Source organism: Psammomys obesus, unplaced genomic scaffold (genome assembly GCF_907164565.1).
Source record: "Psammomys obesus unplaced genomic scaffold, mPsaObe1.curated_primary_1811, whole genome shotgun sequence".
NCBI lineage: Eukaryota > Metazoa > Chordata > Mammalia > Rodentia > Muridae > Psammomys > Psammomys obesus.
In genome coordinates this window covers 8,878,379-8,896,510 of record NW_026596046.1, presented here as the reverse complement: position 1 = coordinate 8,896,510, position 18,132 = coordinate 8,878,379, and the positions used below count along the sequence as shown (strand labels likewise).

Sequence of the window (18,132 nt, the reverse complement as noted above, 5' to 3'; positions counted from 1 at the left end):
CGCTTCCTGGGAGGGTGTCCTGAATGTGGTTGGGGCCAGCTAAAGGAGATGACCAGTACAAACTGGCTTAATCGTCTTCAGTCTTTTTTACTCCTACACAAACAATTACTAGTGTTTCTAATGGACTTCAATACCTGATTATGTGGGGGTGTGGGAGTGGGGTGAGGAGGGCCTCTGTCTTGGAACAACTCAGGGGGCAAAAATGGGGCTGCCACAGGAAGAAGTATGAGAACCATGGCAAGTTTTGGCCTCTTCCACAGGCCAGTGTATGGGTCTCCATTTGACCTGTCTTTCCTGGTAGCCCTTCAGTTGTCTTCTCCAGAGACCACCGGTCTATTGCTCTTGAAGGCATCCCACAAAGTGAGTGTCTGTCTCTTAGTCCTGAGAGCATGGATTGCTACACAATTACACGTACACACACACCACACACACACTCACATACACACACAGAGACACACACACACGTACCCTGCCACCTGTCCTGATAGAATCCATATTCTCGAGGTTTGACATTCACATCTCTAGACTTGGGTGCAGCCATTTTCACTGTATTACCCACAGTTTAATCTTCATTGCTCCAAACTGCTAAGGTTCTTTCGAAAAGACACACAAGAAAACAAAGGTGAGCTAAATGGAGTTCTGAGCTCCATGCAACTAAACACCTTACTGCTGTCCTCTTCTTTCTTTCCTCCTCCTTCTTCCTTTCATCCAGCAACCACCCATTTTCTTTTTGTGAGAGATGGGGTCTCAAGTAGGCCAGACTGGCTTCAAAGACACTGCATAACTGATGATAACCTTGACGTTCTGATCTCTTTTTCTCCCACCTCTCGAGTGCCAGGATTACAAACATGCACTACCAGGCCCGATGGTGTATTGGCATAGAGGGGAATCAAACCCAAGGCTTGTTAGGTAAGCACTTTGTCACTGAGCTACACCCACAGCCACAAGTCATGTTTTTACACAAATAATTTTTCTCCACCCCAGTACTAGGAATTGCACTCAGGGCTTCATGCATGCAAGACTAGCACTCTATAGCCAGCTGCATCTTCAGCCTACAGATATTATTTTTCACAGCTCCACAACACCCACAAGTTCTAAGTTGCCTCTCTTTCTCTTTCTGTCTCTGCCTCTGTGCCCCCCCCATCCCCTTGTTATTGTTAGGAAACCTAACATAGCTGAAACAGCTAGGATGAAGCTTACCCTGGTTATAGCCATGCTGATCCGGGTGGCAGACAACTTCAGTCTCAGATTGCTTCAGGAGAAAATTCAGTTATCTTAGATGCTAAGAGAAGGCTCTGTCTGGGGACAGTGCAGTACCCATATCTAGAGATCTGCCTGGGCTTCAGGGAGCCTACCCAGGTCTTTGGTACCTTGACTGCTCAGCTATAAAGCAATAGACCAATGGTCAAGGGAGACCCTTCCATGGCACAGCCTGTTTTCAGGGCTGGGCCACTGTGACCCCATTTTTTAATATTATAGAGATGAACCAGGGGCTATGAGGTTTTTCTAGAAATCTAGGATAACTGACTATTTCCCTTTTGAGAGCACATTGGATGAGCCTGACATTTTGTAGGAGAAGAAGGAAGGAAAAAGCAAACCTGTGGTATGGGGACTATGCAATACTTGAGAAAGGGTTCTTGGGGAACAAGATGTATACATGGTTGCCAAAACAAATAAACTAAAAAACAAAAAATGCTAGGTAGTCAATGCCTTGTCTACTGGAGAGTCAGTCTCAAACTGGTTCTACATTCTGAGGTAGAACCAAAAATTCAAATTAGTTCACCAATTTGATATAGCTCCAGCCTCTTATAATTGAGCTGCTTAGCTGACCAGTGATGTCACTGAAAGCAAACTGAATGAACATGTTCTACCGAATGTAAGGGATAACCCAGACAAAGTAGATTAGTAATTCAGAATCAAATTTGTTTCCTCCACAACACCAGTATAACATTTCACTTAAGCTTTCATTTATAAAACTATTGTGAAGAAAAAACTCAGTGTCTATCTAGCTATCAATTAGTTTATGGATTTGAAACAACAAGAATGAGATAGTATTCAAAGCTTCAAGTTGTAAGAAGTACCTGCCTCTGCATGAACTGAAGTGTGCCAGGTCAGGATGTCTCAGGAAGATATTAAAGGTCAAGATAAATTGTACCTTCCTACTTCTACCTCAAATTTACCCCTAATTTGGACATTTGGAGGGGGGTCGGAATGTGATTGGGCTGAGAGGGTAAGAATCTAGTAGTAGAGAAAGAATGATTATTTTGCTCATTTTCACCAGAACATGCTTACTTATGCATTTATGTACCTATTGGATAGGTCAGAGATGTCCATCATGATGCAGTAAAGAGAGGCAAGAAAACACAGCATTATACATACACCTTGGCATATAACTAATGCCAAGAACTTTGAAAACTCGAGAGAGAAGTTCCTTTTGATGTGGACAACTGTTTGGACAAAAGCTACATGGCAGAGGTGGTTTTGACTTGTGGCTCAGAAGTTGTGGGTGGTAGGGACAGACTGAAGACAAGGATGCCAGAGAGTCCTGCTGCTGGGAAGCACAGAGCAAAGGCAGGATCCAACTGTCTTCTACCTCCTCTGGGGTTGAAAAGAATGATCAAAAACCATCGTTCCTTAGACCACTGAATTTTGTGTAAAGAAAATGCAAATTTCTACACAGTTCTGAATCATGAAGTGCCTTCTCCCTGTCACTTCGTGGTGGTGGTGGTGGTGGGGGGAGATAATTAAAATGGTAGCCTAGAATTTGAAGTTTCTATTTTCATCAAATTTAGATAGGATCAATTGAGTTCCTTGTGTCCTCGATATTGATATGTGAGATTAAGGCAGAGAGAAAAATACATCAAACATAGTTTTGGAAGCCTAAGAGGAGGTTACTAGAGGAGGAACATTGCCCAAAACAACCCCGCCAGAATACATTGCTAATCTTGTACAGGTGCCAAAAAATGTTGGTACCTTTGGCTTCCTCTTCGGAGCTTGTGCCTCCCCCAGAACAGATTAGGCACACTGTTTTGGTTAGTTCTCGCTGGGTCTCTTCCTCAGGGCTGGAAGCTCCTTGGAGGCTGGGAGTCTGGCTGATTTCACTTGCGTTCCCAGCTCCTGGCATTGTGCCAGGCTCATAATTAAAGCTCAGTATATTCTGAATGAATGAATGATGCAAGTTGAAGAATATAGGTTTTTAATTTGTGTAATGTTGGTGGGAAGCATGTGAATAGCCTTTTACATTTGTCATTTGGGATTTTTAATCATGATTGCATAAAATAGTCATTGTCAACTGGTTATAATTTATGGTAGGACCAGCGTGGTAGAATGGAAGAGTCTGAGTGCCAATATTGAACTGTACACTTGACCTTGACCTTGGATACTCACTTTCAAGAAACTCCAGTGTAAAAGACACTGTTCAAGAGGCTTCAAATCAATGCTTTCTGATTTGCTACTTGAGCTACATCTTAGCTTGATGTTAGCGCTCAACCATGCCCCTCACACTGGTTTTTCTACAGCCAGAGCCATGGTAAAAATCTCACTGGACTTTGTGTATGTATATCTATCACTTCAAGTATAGCATTGGTAACCATGAAGATACTTCTTTAATTGAGCCCAACAAGACTTTGTTGTTGTTGTTGTTACATAGCTTCCTAATAACATTCAATGGCTTAGAAAATGGGAATAACTTGGATTCTTAAGCACTAGTGTCTTATGACCAGTGTCACGGGCAGAGGGCAAGGTCCATGCAGGGGAAGATCTATGCACCTCAGAGGCTTCAATACGTTTCTTTTATAATACTGCCCTGTGTTAACATTTTCTCACATAGGCATCAATTAGAGCTCAGAAACAAGCATGGAGAAAGGCATTAAATTAAATCAAAACATGATCAGCTTCCTCTGAATTCTACCTTATGTTTAGCTACTCTACTGGCTGGCTGGCTTGGAGTAATTTCAAATTCCCACTGGCTTAGTGGCAAGACATCTTCTTATTCTTTTCCAGACACGCTCCTCCTTTAAAAATTCTTCGGACTGCCCCATGTCTCATGTGAATTATTTTTTAAACATTCATATTGCAAAGGGCTTCATGAAGGAAGCAGAACACATTTTTTTTGGACAGTGTGCCTTCTGCTGTTCAGAGCTCTAGGGAACAGTTGAAATTTTCTATGAAGAAGTTTCTGGCTTTTGTTTGCTTTGAGTTGAAAAGGCTGTCCTGGCCCTAATAATAATCTCCCAGCTATTTGCCTGTGTCTTGATATCTGGACAATTGTGGGAATGTACAAATATCTAGCCGCTAACACATGACTCAAAGACAGGCAAAACTGTGCGACGTCTGAGCTCTCACAGGACAGAATCAAACTTTGGCTGTCAAACACGACACTACAGTTCTGTGCAGCCTTTTCCGACAGATCCAGGTGGAAGCAGATGACTCGGATATGCATCCAGCAGATCATTTTTCAACTCTTCTTTGTTCTGGTGGCTCTGTACAGGCGTACCACATGGGCCGACTTTACTTTGACTTTTATGGTTCTGATATGAACTTCCTGTTTTTCTATCTTATCTTCGATCCAAAGTCTCCCAACATAATAATCCTGTTTCAATAGTAGAACGTTTAAGAGATGGGATTTAGTACAAAGTTGTAAGTCACCCAGGCATACCCTGAGGGGGATGCTGGGCTCACTCCCCCTCCTGGCTATTTTTCTTTTCAGAGTAGTTCGGATATGTTCTGCCCTTATGCTCCCACCATGATATACTGCCCATTAAAGGCCACAAGGCTATAGGGACTACTGATAGATAAGAGCCTTAAAATTGTGAACCCAGTTAACCTTTTTTATTAATAAATTTATTATTTTAGGTATTTGTTATTGTCACACAAAGCTGGTAAACAAAGTAGGCTGTAGAGTTGTTTTTTTTTTTTAATAAACTTACTTATTACTAGGAATCCAAATAATTTTTCAATAAATTTGTCAGCTGGGTATTCTCAATGCAAAGAGTCCTAATAGGCAACAGAAAAGAAAAACATATGACTTTGTTATTGAATAATTACAGATAATATTCTTCAATCCTTGATCATATTTTCTGGATGAAAATTTTAAAAATGCATTGATCATTGAGTAGAAACTATAAACATCTCTATGTTTGGAATTTTCTGTTTAAATAATAGAGCCTAGTTCCTACTTTGCAAGCACAGGTTTGACCTTGTACACATAGATCCAATCTGTTTTTCATCTAAAGACAAAACAACGAAATGGCTGCTGCTAATTCTATCTCTTGCCGGGAAAGGCAAAGCTGAGAACAAATAGTTAATATTTACCTGTCAGAAAGCAAGCATTGCAGGGCACTGAGCTATTATCTTGGTATAAATCTGAAATTGAAAAAAAATACAGAAATAGAGTGAGTTATAGAGAGAAGATTTTCTTGTATTTACTCTGTCTGGGCAAGATGAAGTACATCCCTGAGCTAGACTATGTAGAGAAGGGTTATGTATGAAGGGACAAATGCTAAAAATAAATAAATAAATAAATAAATAAATGACATCATCGATTTATAAATTCTAAAGTTAAAAAAATGATTTTCATTTAAAACCTAAGAATCCAGGCAATTTCCTTATGGGAATTGTATGGCTGCCCAAGCAATCTCTACTTGAGTAAGACCTCCTTTAATAATCTTCTGTGGTAGTCAATAAAAAAAAATTCTTCCTGTGTTGCCAATTTAGTGAGCATAAATTACCGGGAACCTTATATGGAATAAATTATGTTCTTAAGCCTTCTCAGATGTGTAGCCAGTAGAGATTTAAAAAAAAAAAAAAAAAAAAGCAAAATGTGAAATTTAGCTAGAAGGGGCAATGGTGGCATTTGGAGCCCTCTCCCGATTTGTTTCCTCTCCACCCCTGTGAGGGGATTACAGGGCTCCATTCCAACACAAGGCTTTCTTAGCCACACACAGCTCTCCAGAAACCTGCATGTGGTTTTCTTCTTAGATTTAAATAGAGTAATGAGGATTGTTGGTGGCAGAGGCAGTGCTGGGGGGGGGAGCAGGAAAGAAGAGTAGGCCTGAGTTATGGAGAAGACAAAAAGAGACAGCGTCACCAACTCCAAACGAACCATTACCTGACCCCTATGCCATCGCTGAGAGCCACGAGCTACCACCTCTTTTTGCAAAACCCATTGTAGGTGCAATTCCCAGGTTCTTCTGAATGCGAGGGTAGCTTAGCTGATTTGCGGCTTTCTACATTGCTGACGATGAAGTGGTACTTCGGCTGTTGAACCTGATTTCCATCCGGAGATGAGATGCTGGATCCTCTAAAGTGACAGATGGAATCTCTGCTTCAGAATTCATTACAGGAGGTGAAAGACAATGGTGAAAATTTGAGTCTACTAGGCAGCTCAGCAGATCAAAATATAGTCAGACCGCTAAAAACTAAATAAATTGCGGGATTAAAATTTATTGAGAAGTATATTGGAAGTTCTAGGTTTTCCAATGATCTGAAGTGTCTGTGGCTAGTGAGATGGCTCAGTGGGTAAGGCATTTGTCACCAAGCCTGACAGGCTGAGTTCAATCCCGGGGAACTCACGTGGTAGAAAGAAAGAACCAACACCCATTAATTGTCTTCTGATTTACCTGGGTGCTGTGGCATGCACATGCTGTACCCCATAAAGAAACAAAATGAGAAATTAAGGTTCTGTGTCATGTTCATTTTTCCAGTTATCTCTGAACCACTAATGTTCCCATCCCTACTAGAATTCTGCATATAGGTAGGCTGACATAGGAACAGAAAAGAGCATCTCTCAGGAAACATCATCAACATCTTCACGAGGGACTGATCCTGCCCAGTTTCTTCTAGAAGAGCTGAGGGAGGTCAGATTTACCCTTGGTCCAAGTCTATTTCTCATCTGATTCCAAGCATGTAATGTATTGTCTACTGACAGAAAATCAAGTTTCAAAACAACACATGCTGATTATAGTTAGAAAAAATATGAATATTAGTGAAGAAAATGTTGATGTTTTTGTCTTCCTATTAAGTCCTCCTTCATACTTTTAAAGCTGTCTCCATTGATTCTATGATAGTCCACCTCCTAAGTGGTGACATCTGATTCCTGGGAGCGGTGTTGCATGACTCCAAAGACTAGGTGGTAAAAAGTCAGCTGTGGCCTCTAGCTAAGACTCGGTGTGTGAGTGTCTCTGTGTCTCTTTTTCTCTCTCATCACTGGCTTGGAGATGCCTTAAAGGAAGACCTAAGTAGAGAGCAACTTGAGTATCATCTGTAGCTAGTGAGGAACAGAGGGCCCACCGACTGTGAGAGTGAACTTTAAAGCAGAGCGTACATCTTAGTGAAGTTTTAAAATCATGCCAGCTCTACCCAAGAGCTTGATGACAGTCTCATGGGAGACTTTAAGGAGAAACCACTAAAAAAAAAAATGACTTTACATTTTTGACCTTTAGAAATTATGAGGGAATAAAATGTCCTTTCTTTGAACTTAACTATGTTTTTGTTTAATTTGTGGCAGGAACAGATAACTAGCAAATCCGTAGGAAGGAACTAATACGGTACCTGGTATTGGTTACAGAAGGCACTTACTAAACATTTGTTGAGAGTATGAATTAAGATGCACAAGTGCAGAGCTCGATTTATATCCTCCCATAATTTTCTCTATTTTGATAGCCTCTTTTAAAGTGGCTTCACAAAAGAGTTTTCTGGGGCAGGGTGTCTTTAATTATTAAAAGATAAGTCAGTCGACACATATTTATTGTTGCTTCTATTTATCAATGAATCAGTCTCTTCAGCTATGAAATTCTTGTGAGCCTAATTGAGTATCCGCCATGCTTTTGTGAAGGGATATTTATGGGCCTCTCACATTAAGCCTCTCTGACTATAAAGGTTAAATCCCAGATGTGTTCGGTAAATATAGCTGACGAAGAAAAGAGAAGGGAATGTTACTTTTATAGCTAACATGCTCAAGTTATTTCTAGGAATGAAACATTAAAATAGCCACGGATTATCACAGCATGGGCTTATTTTCACGCACACTACATATTAACTTCGGGTCTTCAGAGCAATTCTGATTCACACACTAGTTCAGGGGCCAAAGTAAAGGAGGCTCAGCCTTCTGTGACTGGACCTTTTCATATGAGCAATGTTCTGTGGGGTCCTACCTAGCAAGGGAAGAAGGCACGGAAGGATCGCTCTTGAGAGATGACGCATGAGCCTGTCCCGTTGACTCGGACTGCTCTCTGGTCAATCATGAACTTAGATGACTGAGGAAGAGAGCCAGTTGTGTGTCTAGGAAGGTAGGAGAGCTGCATGTTCATGAGCATCAGAGGTGGTCCCTATGCTCCATATCACATGAGGTAATCAGCACCGGGTAGTTAAACTGAGGCCAAGAAGAAACTGGAATGCAGGACATGAAGTAAACCGGAGGCAGAAGGAGCTATGGAATGTGGGGTTACTGCTACAAAGTATTACTTCATTGTTCTATAGGCATTAGTTCATACCTTCATGGGAACCAAAATATTGCACAGAAATATTGCAAAGCTTTATAATATATGAGGTAAGGCATCAAGCATAAACGGAGGACTCACAACCTCACTGTGACCTCTAGGCCATATTCTCCAATGCCATGAAGAGAGAAGTTTCTCACACATAGGTGAATTCACATGTTTGGTATGACTACTAATGGGTAGTCATAGTAACAATATCTTGTAGATACCTAGAGCCTCAAATTTCTCAAAGCATTTTCAAAGGTCTTTTCTGAGTTTGATGCATAATTTATCTGAGCCACACAGGGTTGGTGTCACTAGCTTAATATTACAGATACATAGTGAAATGACGTGACATGCCAAGCTTCCAAAGCCAGTAAAAGGTGACATTTGAACTATAACCCAAGGCTTAGGTTTCTAGGACTGATGCTAGAGCATAAGCTAATTGTGGGACCCATCCCCCGCCCCTAGTGGGACCATAGATTGCCAGTGTGAAAGGAGTAATTACACGACCTTCCTTATCTGCTACCAATTTTATGAGTGATGGGATGAGCATTACTACCTGACTCCTTTTTGTTGTTGATGTTCATCTGAGTTGTGGGGAGGGTGTGTGTGTCTCACTATGTAGCAACCAACTGGCCTAGAACTCACTATAAAGACATGGCTGACCCTCCTGCCTGTGTTCACCCTCCTGCCTCAGCCTCTCAAGTACATTATAGGATCATCAGAGTGAGTTGCTGTGCCTATCTTCTGAGTCTCAATTTAGTGTGTGTTTCTTTTTGATACATTCTCAAACAATATATTAATTTTGTTGCTGATTTTCTTCTTTGTGCACAGGGGTGTGCTTGTGCGGGCCGGTGTGTGCAGAAGCCAGAGGCTGATGTCAGCTATCTTTATCACTCTCCAACTTATTTTCAAGGCAAGGTCTCTCGCTGAACACAGAGCTCACCGCTTTGGCTACGCTAGCTGGCCAGCAAGCCCTCAGCATTTTTCTGTCTCTGCTCCACTGACGCCAAGCTCAGTGTTTCCGTGGGTGGCAACATTAAACGGAGGTCCTCATGCTTATGTTTCAAGCACTGCTACCATCTTTGCAGCTTCTTCACATTATGTTAATAAGAAAATAATCCCAGCTAATATCTGGGAGGTGTTAACTGAGGCTTAACTAATCTCTTCGGTGTTTGCATTCTCTTTGAAAGGTAGCGAACATTTTGATCTCCTCTGTTGGTGAGACACAGCTAAGGATTATACCAAAAGGAATCACTGAAAACGGTCCTGTCTGCTGGGTGCAGTGCACTCCTGTAATCCTGGCACCCAGGAAGGCAGAGGCAGGTGGATCTCTGTTAGTTTGAGGCCAGTCTGGTCTACAAAGTGAGTCCAGGACAGCCAAGGCTACAGAGAGAAACCCTGTCTCAAAAAACAAAATAAAACAAAAGAAAACAAAAGTTCCTGTTGTGCCCTGTGCTCTAGGATAGCTTCTGTCACTAATTTTCAACATTTCTGAATGACTGAGTGGAGAACGAAAAGGGAACAACTCTTAAGATTTTACTCTTTCTATTTCCTGAACCCAGGAAGCCATTTAGGTCCCAACAGGTGGTACATTTAATCCACAGAACATTCCTACAGCTTGAAAACCTCCTTAGATTAGCAAGACTAATTTTAGTTGCAAGAAATGGAACCTCACTAGGAACTGGTGTAATAAAAAAAGAGAACATGTTAGTTATATGACTCAAAGGACCAGGGGAAGGCTGAATGGGCTGATGATGCCAATAGGAAACTATTTTCCTAATCACTTGTCTCTGCTGTACTGACTTCTTGCCAAGCAGAGCCTCTTCAACTGCCAGTGGAAGCGTCTACCAGCATCTCCAACATTCTGCCTTCCTTGTTTAAGATCTTTCTCAATAGTTGCCTCAGACAGTCCACTGTTTGCATCTGTAGCAAGTGATTGCATTACATACCCAGACTTGAAAAACAAACAAACAAACAAACAACAATCATTTTGACTGGCTTAGGTTTGGTTACTTGCCTAAACTAAGTTGGGGACCTTTAAGCCTTAAGATTGAGAATAGGAAATGGGGAGGGGGTGTTAAAGGGAAAATTAAGGTGGTATTATTACAAAAGAGACATGGGTGCTGGATATAGAAAGGCTACATATGTGTATTCTCGTATTCAGCTATCTGCTTGGCTGCAAAACAAATGCAGGTTGCAAAACAAATTCTTGTAGTCGAGAGAACTCCTTTATGTTGGCAAAAATAGAGAGAATTTAGATGCTACAGACACTTGAAAAAATCTGATAAGTGAATTTCTTCAAGTTACCTTTGGCACTACATTTTCCTGTAGCCTTGCCCATGTAACAGAAATAGGTCAAATTTTTCGTTCTTTAATTTTAAATAGAAAAATAGTTTGTAATATAGCAAATGATCAATCTTTTCTAAACAAGCCAATATTCAGATGCTGGTAAATTCTTTAGATGGACCCCTCCTGGGGTTTTTTGTTTGTTTGTTTGCCTTATTTATTTATTAAAAAAATTGTTCTTGACCTTGCCAAGTAGCTGAAGATGATACTGAATTCCAGATGCCCCAGCCTCTGTCTCTTGAGTGCTAGGATTACAGGTATGTGCCATGAGACCTGAAATCATTTGTTCATATCCAAGAAATCTCTGACACTCTTTTCTGCCTAATCTGTAAGCAGCAATGATTGTAAGTACAGCTAGATTTGGGAAAGGAGAATGTAACATGTGTCTTATTTTTCTATTGTTTCCAATGACCTGAACAGATGGTTATGGAATAGACAGCCATGTTCTCCAGAGCAGGCTCATTTGTCTCTGTGGGCAAAGTCCACCATTTACATTTCTTAGTCATATTGACTTGGGTGGAACTACTCTTTAATTGTCATACAAAAGTGCTCTGTAAATAACAACTGCATTCGTATAATGCTGCTGAGAGACTGTGCTTCCAAATAAATCTTATCAGCTGGTATTTGTGTAGCACATTCTTATTTCCTAACTTCTTGCGTGTGAGCTATCTCGCTTGATTATCTCTGAGGCTTTGGAAGGGCAAGTCATATTATCTACTCATATGATAGATGACAGAATAGAGATCTGAAGAGATGACATGACTTATTCAAGCTGGTATGAGAAATAACTAAAGTTAGTTTCTAGAGTCAGATCTCCAATTTTCCTCAAAGCTCATCAGTGTCTGGCTGTGGATGAAGGCAGTATGGTTAACTAGAACCTACCAGGAAAACTTTGCAGTCAAATGATCAAGGGAGGGCTTGAAGCCCAGCGCTGTTGATTGATACCTATGCAAACTTGGCCAGATTTCTTAATTGTGTAACTCCAATTACTTCTCTGTACTGTTGGAGCATTCCACAGCTCACAAGATTGTCTCATGGTTAAGTGAACTAATGCTAGGCTAGCCCTCATCAGGGGCTCTGAACACTGTCCTTGCTTTATATAGGCCAGTTATTGTTACTGTTATTATCATGTATTTGGAACTGCAGACTCAACTTGCAGTGACAAAGAGAAATGAAGAGCTGAATCCCTGGTGTGGATTGTGCTATGCATCTGCTCCTCGTATCTTTCAAGCTTGGGCACTGTGGCAGGGCAGATTGCCTCAAGGTGCTACTTACTTCACTATCTTCCCTTCTAATTGTGTTTTTCCTCATTTTGACTATCTATCCCAAAGCCAAGTACGCACTGCATGCACTATCCTGATTATAGGGTCAAGATGATTTTGCTCATTCAACAATGCAAAGAGACATTCTATAACTTGGTTAATTACGTTTAAAAGTGTATAAGACCCACACAAGTTTATTGGGATCTTTCATTATATACAAGACAAACTTCATGCAAATTATTTCTCTTATTTTACCTTGTTTTGAACATCTCCTAATTCATACCGCAACTTAGATTTTCTCAGCTTTAATTTCTTGAAGGACAGACAAGTTTTTTTTCCACACAGCTCCGATTTTGGTGCTTCTCGTAACCCTGGCTTTGAATGTAATTGTCAAGACACCAGTTTCATTGGGCCAGACTGATCAGCAGGAGGTCTTGTAGAGTAACAGCAGATGAAAAGGAAAATCATGCTCCAAAGAGTTAAACCTGCCCTGGTAACCCCGGTTGTTTCTTCCATCCATGCAGGACCACTGGACTTTACAGAAACAGAGCTCAATGCAAAAGTATGCATCCAGTCACGGCAGCTCACAGGCTAGTGGCAGTTGCAGAAACTCCAGCTAAAGATGGTTTATGAAAGTAGGGTGGCTGTTAGTGGATGCAGGGTAAGTGCCTAGCCCAGATTTGGAGAATTCACTCTCAAGATGTTGATGTTTAAGCAGAAGGGTGACTCTATCCAGTTCAGGGTTTGGTGGGGAAAGAGAAGAGGCGATTAACTCAGGACTAAAGAGGATTCTAGAACAAATGGAAGGAATGAAGAAGTTATCTGGGTCACAGAACGAAGTCTTCAAGGGCAAACCAGTCAGACACAGGATATAAGTGGTTGGAGTCAGATTAAGAATCAAATATACAGTGAAAACATCTGACTCCTGTGCTCAAATCCATAAAATCTGATATCCCTTTACTGTCCTTTTCTCTCTCCATCAATTGGGCTCTCTGGGGACCGAATACAAATAACAAGGGTGAAAACTTGTGTCAGGCACAATTACAGATGCTTTATGGTCATTTAAGCTTACAACAATCCGGTGATTCAGGAGACGTGTCTCTGCTCATGCTAAGGTTGAGTTTAGGGGTGCCAGATGAGTAAAATCACTGCTGCCTTTCCTCCCCACCCCCCATGCAGCCAAGGTGATGGGAGGTGGGGTTAGAACCTGATCAAGGTCATCTGGCTCCATATTGCCCTCTCCACAAAGGTCTGCAGCAGCTAGGAGCTTTTCCATGCTGGGAGGCTTTCTAGAACTGTCCACACAGTGCTACGCCAAACAGAAAAAACTCTGCCAGCAGCATTAAGCGATGTGACGTTATCAGTGTGTAAAGTGCTCGCACCCACTTAAAAGTTGAGCAAGGTGATGCATCAGTGCCTGGGCGCTGGGACAGGTAGATCTCAGGGGTGCCCCGACAAACCAGTCGAGCTGAAGTGGTGGGCTCCAGATTCAGGGACAGAACCAAGCTAAGGCGGAGAATTCACCATGTACCGAGAATCTACCCAATATCAGTCTCTGGCTTGTAGACATCCTTGCCAGAACAAGCTAATCAGCACACCACACACACACACACACACACACACACAGCACCCCCCATCATACCACATAGTCCCACACACCCACAAGCCACATATACACGACACCTCCGACATATACCCCCTCACATACACACACTACACAACCACATACACCACACATACACGCCGTTCATCCCCATCTGTTAGTGTTAATTTCCTCTTAGTGAAGATGATCAAGACAAGTGTTTAAATAAGGCTGATAGAACAAGAATCTGTTTACTTGGGTTTTGAGACGGAGTCTGGCTTTGTAACCCTAGCCGGTCTGGCAGTTGGCAATGCAGCACAGGCTGGCTTCAAACTCATGGCAATCCTCATGCCTCACTCTCCTGAGTAATGGGATGATAGGTATGTCCTGTACACCTAGAGAAAGATGTTCTTAAGCTCCAGATTATGAGCGTCATGAGTCCACACAGTTTGCCTTGGGACGTTTTGAGACACATTCTAGCTTTACTCTGTCTTTCTCGTTCATATCCAGGATAAAACTGGCCGTGACAATGGCCCTTAGAGTCAGGAACACTTTCTGGTTCTCAAGAGCTGATGATACTCTTGCTTTTTCAGAAATATTATGCTTTTTAGATTTTATTCAAAGACTAGATTTTGCCGTGACTTCTTCAGGACTGTGTTGTATTGTATTATACGTTTTAGAGTAAAGTTTCTCTTCTCAGTATACTGTATGCAGTGCTTTAGCCCAAATGGAAACATAGGGTCTGCTTGTGCCTCACATGCATTTGGTCTCAGAAGTTTACTGGGAGTGCGCGTGAGGTACAGCCTTGCTTCTGACCCATCTGTAGTGAAGCGGTGAGGCTCTGAAAGCTGCATCCCAGTTTTTAAGAAAGGGAGAAGAGACAGGGAGTTATACAGGTGGGAGAAGAGCACAGCTTAAAAAAAAAAAGGCTGAATCCAGATGGTTGCAGTGGCGCATGCCTTTAATCCCAGCACTCAGGAAGAAGAGGCAGGCGAGTATCTTTTTGAGTTCAAGACCAGCATTGTCTACAGATTGAGTTCCAGGATAGCCAGGGCAACACCTCTGTGTCACCCTGTGTCAAAAAACAAAACAAGCCAAAAAAAAAAAAAAAAAAAAAAAAAAGGCTGAACCCAAACCTTGACAACTTTATTGAAGGGCTTTCTTACTGACATTCAACTTGACAACCTCAAAATTAACATTGGCTTACTTATAATATCTGCATTGCTCTTGCAGCTTTTCAACCAGACTCTGTTCTCCTTCTGGAGAAAAAAAATGTGTCATACATATTAACTGTTTTCATATTTGTCAGATATACTTCGATATCGATGACCAGAGAATCAGATTTGAGAAATACAAATCAGGGCTGGGCATGTGCCTCAGCGGGAGAGGGTTTGCCTTGTATGGACAAGACTCTGGGATCAGTCCTGAGGCAGAACACAGAACACAACAAAGTATCACATTTTATCTTTATTACCAGAGGATGTTTTCACTACAAAAAAAATATTTTGGAAAGATCATTAATTCCTAGAATTGATTTTTTTCAGTACTGTTTATTTTTTTGTTTCTGTCAAGTAATATTTGAATCTGAGATCCAGTCATTTGGACTTCAGACTATGTCAACTCTTCCTCTAAGACTTGCAAGCGTGGATAAAGTCTTTTATTATCCGGATCAAGAATGGGATACATCTTCTTGCTGACCTACTTACGATGAACTGTGGTCACCTAGAAGCAATCGAATTGATTGACTCTCTCTCCTCCCCAATTAGCTACAGGCGTGGCTCATACATTTTCTTGCCCAGTCTAAATAATCTGACTCAGTGATTGATTTTACAGATGTCTGTGATTGCAAATTCCTCAGCATGAATTCCAGCAGGTGAAGAGGTATTTCTTATAACTTGCTTTAAATTTCTTTAGTGTGAGTGTTTCAGAATGGCCAGGTCTCTTATGGAATGGGAGACAATGGAGTAAGGATCTATCAGTTTTATTGCTTAGGACATATATTTAATGCATAAGTAAATCTCTCTTATTGTCTAGTCTGGACTTAGTTATTCTAACTTTTGCAAACTCCTGTCAAGATCATATTCCTGTCAAGATGCCATGCATGTCCTTGTCCTGTTCTGAAATCAACCATCACATTACTTTTTTTATTTTAAAAATTTACTTATTCTTATTATCATGTATGCATGTGTGAATGACCTGTATGTTTGGGTCTAGTGACAACTTTATGCAGTGGGTTCTCTTTTTCTATATTTATGTGGGTTTTGGGCTTAAAGTCAAGGTCATTTTGTTTGCATAGCAAGCGACTTTTCCTGCTGAACTATCTCTGTGGCCCATCCTGAGCAACATTTCTTAAGGGAAGAATGAAGACAATACTCTGAATGAACAAGCATTCTTATTCTCCCAGAATGCTGTTATATTATGCTTTTTCTTCTTTTTATCCTTTTCACTGAAAATAAAGGAAAAAATCTCTTTCCAAAAATGAGGACATTCATTGAAGGCAAAGAAAAATTTCTTTGAAAGTATTAATATTGTTTTTAAAATCTACTTCATCCTTAGTCAAGTGTGGTGGCACATGCCTTAAACCCCAGCACTTGGGAAATGGAGGCAGGCAGATCTCTGGGTCTGAGGCCCCACCCTGGTCTGTACAGAGAGAGAGTTCGGGGACAGCCAGGACTACCCAGAGAAACCCTGTATTGAAAAACAAAGCAAAACAAAAAATAAATCTATTTCCTCCTCATGTGCTGTGTGATATGACCCATGATAGCATTATGTACCTTAGAATTTGTATGTGTGTGTTGTTATCACAGAAGTCAAGGACTGAGCCAAGCCAGGCAAGTGCTCTAATGCTGGGATGGATTCATAGCATCTTTCAGGAAATGTATGTGGAAAATAAACCCAGGGATCTTGGGATTATCTTGGTTTTAATTTCTGCATTCCGTGAGGAGAGTAATAAACCTTCTTTTTAATTAAATGGAATGCTTTCCTATCTTATGAAATAGATGCCTCAGGCATTGCTACTAATGAAGCAACAGACAAGTAAAACATGTAGTCATCCAAAGACCACATTTTCTACAGAATTTCCCCAAATAAGTCTCTTTTCTCTTCACCCTCAAGTGATATCATTTCCATTATCTTTCTTTCATTAGTTTTATAGTGTCAGTATCAAGATGAACTCTCTGTTTACCCAAGAAAACTTCTACAATATTTTAAACCTTAAACAAAAATTGTGTTTTGATAAAACCTATTTCACCATTTATTTGAGATGTGTAGGATAAAAGCCTAGTTCTTTATGCTTGTTGAGACAATGGGCTTGGAAATACATGGGACTTTGTGGAGTCAGGGTGTAGAATAACAGAAACAAAACAGCCAGTGCACACATTCTCATGCAACAAATTAAAACAGAAATGTGGATCAAACTGAGGGTGTACATGGAGGCGAGGTTAATTTTTAGTCCTGTTATTTTGGAGTTTCTGTGGAGACAATGAGAAAGAGAAGAGAAGGAAAACACGGTGTTTAGAGGAAAGTTAGCTAGGAAGTGGCTCTGCTATGGTGCTTCTTCTTTTTCTTCTTCCCTTCTCCCCTTTCTTCTTTTCTCCTTCCCTGTCTACCTTCTACTTCCAGGAAAGATGGTACAGTAGATACAATGGATATATATTGGGCTGGGCATCAGGACACATGGAAAAGGCAAAGATGCTTGAAGTGTAGGACCAGGCAAACAAAAAACAACTGTGCTTGGTGTCAACCTAGAAAAAAAAAATGAAAGGGACAGAGAATGCTTCCTATGAATGGAATCCAGGAGGTCTGGAGGGCAATCATGAAGGTGGAGAGTTCTTCCGTAAGGTTGTTAAATCTTAGCGAATCAGCGTATACTTCTTAAAGGAAAGGAAATAAAATGCCAGCCCCCAGAAAGCTGTGAAGACCAGAGGTGCTTCTCATTGACAGTGGTAGAGAATTCACCCCACTTCTATGAGTCTCTGGGATTGATCCCCAGTATAGGAAATGGGGAGGCTGAGACAAAGAGAGTGTACTTATTCCTAAATATGTATGTTAGAATTGAAATCATTAAACGAAATTCTTTTGAAGTACCTTCAGAATAGAACCTCAAAGAGCATGTTTAAAATTCAGGAAGTAAGCTGGGGATGTGTTTCAGTGGCTAGAGTTCTGCTGCAGTCTTGGAGAACCCTGGGTAAAAAAAAAAAAAAAGGCATGGGAGTACAGGACTCTCCTGCCAGCACTTAGGAGGTAGAGGCTGAATCCAAGCAGTGGAAGGTCATCTTTTGCTACATGATGAGTTTGGGGTAGGCTTAGGTTTCATGTGACTCTGTCTCAATAATGAATGAATGAATTCAGAATTATATGAAATATCTTCATCTGTTTCCTCCTTCCTCAACAAGGACCTAAAAAAAACGACAAGGCAGTAAGTGAAAGCCAGCCACAGGCAGTAGAGGCTGCTGTGCCT

At 41.1% G+C, this 18,132-nt stretch overlaps 1 long non-coding RNA gene across 3 annotated transcripts in view; it reads left to right on the top strand.

Moving 5' to 3' along the window:
• The window catches only part of LOC129688532 (uncharacterized), a 61,266-nt gene that overhangs the window by 13,694 nt on the left and 29,440 nt on the right, over positions 1–18,132 (top strand). The gene's annotated exons all lie outside the window — the stretch shown is intronic.